The sequence below is a fragment of the Austrofundulus limnaeus genome, unplaced genomic scaffold, assembly GCF_001266775.1.
Source record: "Austrofundulus limnaeus strain Quisiro unplaced genomic scaffold, Austrofundulus_limnaeus-1.0 Scaffold888, whole genome shotgun sequence".
In the NCBI taxonomy this organism is placed as follows: domain Eukaryota; kingdom Metazoa; phylum Chordata; class Actinopteri; order Cyprinodontiformes; family Rivulidae; genus Austrofundulus; species Austrofundulus limnaeus.
Window position 1 is genome coordinate 126,052 of NW_013953290.1, and position 1,655 is coordinate 127,706.

Consider the following 1,655-nt stretch of genomic DNA (forward strand, 5'->3'; position numbering starts at 1 on the left):
AGAACTTCACAGTGAAGGACGGTGTTCTCCTGGAGCGGATTGCAAAACTTATGGATGTGATGAGACAGCAGCTCCCTGAGCTCGGGGGGGAGTCCCTCAGCTCCCAGCTCCTGGAGTGGCGAAACCTTCTCTAAATTATCTGGTGAATTAATTATCTGTTCTGTGAGCAACGTTCGCTTGCTCTTTAGTAAAGAAAGCAAAGCTATTTTATTTATTTTATCTTTATTTCACCTGTCAGACACTCTGGGCCCAGTCTGGGAAAAAAAAGTCTGACAGAGCGCCTCTAAATTATCTGGTGAATTAATTATCTGTTCTGTGAGCAACGTTCGCTTGCTCTTTAGTAAATAAAGCAAAGCTATTTTATTTATTTTATCTTTATTTCACCTGTCAGACACTCTGGGCCCAGTCTGGGAAAAAAAAGTCTGACAGAGCGCCTCTAAATTATCTGGTGAATTAATTATCTGCTCTGTGCGCAACGTTCGCTTGCTCTTTACTAAATAAAGCAAAGCTATTTTATTTATTTTATCTTTATTTCACCCGTCATTAAAGACAGTCTGGTCCCGGTCTGGGAAAAAAAAAGGTCCGACAGAGCGCCTCTAATATCTGGTGAATTAATTATCTGCTCTGTTTGCAACGTTTGCTTGCTCTTTACTAAACAAAGTAAAGCTATTTTATTTATTTTATCTTTATTTCAAATGTCAACCGACCAGAAAAAGAACAAAGACGCTCCTCCCACTGTGCGTCTTTAAACGCGTTCGGTGTGAACGGACATCTGTTGACAAGCAGCCAAACGCATGCAGCAGGAGCATTTTGGCTGCTCCAAACACGTTTGGTGGGAACCCGGCTTTACTGCAAGGCAACAGCTAAAAGTAGTACTCCCCACACATTGCTTTTTACACATTTACACAGTGATTACAGATTGGAGTCAACATGGGTCAGTGTCTTGAACAAGGGCACTCTGGCAGGATGCTGGGATCTAACCACCAACTCGACTGGCAGACATCTGCTCCTACTTTTAACCCAAGGCCACTCGACACTTTAAAAATGCCAAATATTTTTATTGTAAAACCAATAAAAAGTAAAATATTTAAGATAAAACACCTGCGCATGCCTAACTATCCACCTTCTGCAGCAATACATCATCAGGGGCCTCATGTATCAACGGTGCGTACGCACAAAAACCTTGTGTGTCATTATCTACGCAAAAATCCGGATGTATCAAAACTCAACTGAACGTGGAAATGTGCGCAGCCCCACACCAACTCCAGGGCTGGTGTCACATGGTTCTGTGGTTCTGGTTCCACTGGAGACACTTAGAGGTGATTCTGAGAGACTGTTCATGATGTGAAACTGATTATTGTTCACAGCAGACAGACATGATTAACAATTATTACTACATCCACATGATCAACAATTATTACAACCACATGATCACGTCACGTCATGTGAACTCTACTGAGACGCAGAGACTCGTTTCTTCATATCAGCTATGAAATAAACTAAGATCTATGTTCTACCAAACATTTAAGTTCCTCTGTGTTTACAGTAATTATGGTGATAAACTCTGTGCAAAGTTAATATTTTCAGACTCAGAATGGATGGATGAGATGGTTGCGCAACAGCAACGTACACACACACACACACACACACACACA

General features: G+C 41.5%; 1 protein-coding gene across 3 annotated transcripts in view; it reads left to right on the forward strand.

Annotated features, from left to right (window-relative positions):
• Nucleotides 1-1,655, forward strand: part of exoc6 (exocyst complex component 6) — a gene marked incomplete in the record, with an annotated part of 76,514 nt that overhangs the window by 52,032 nt on the left and 22,827 nt on the right.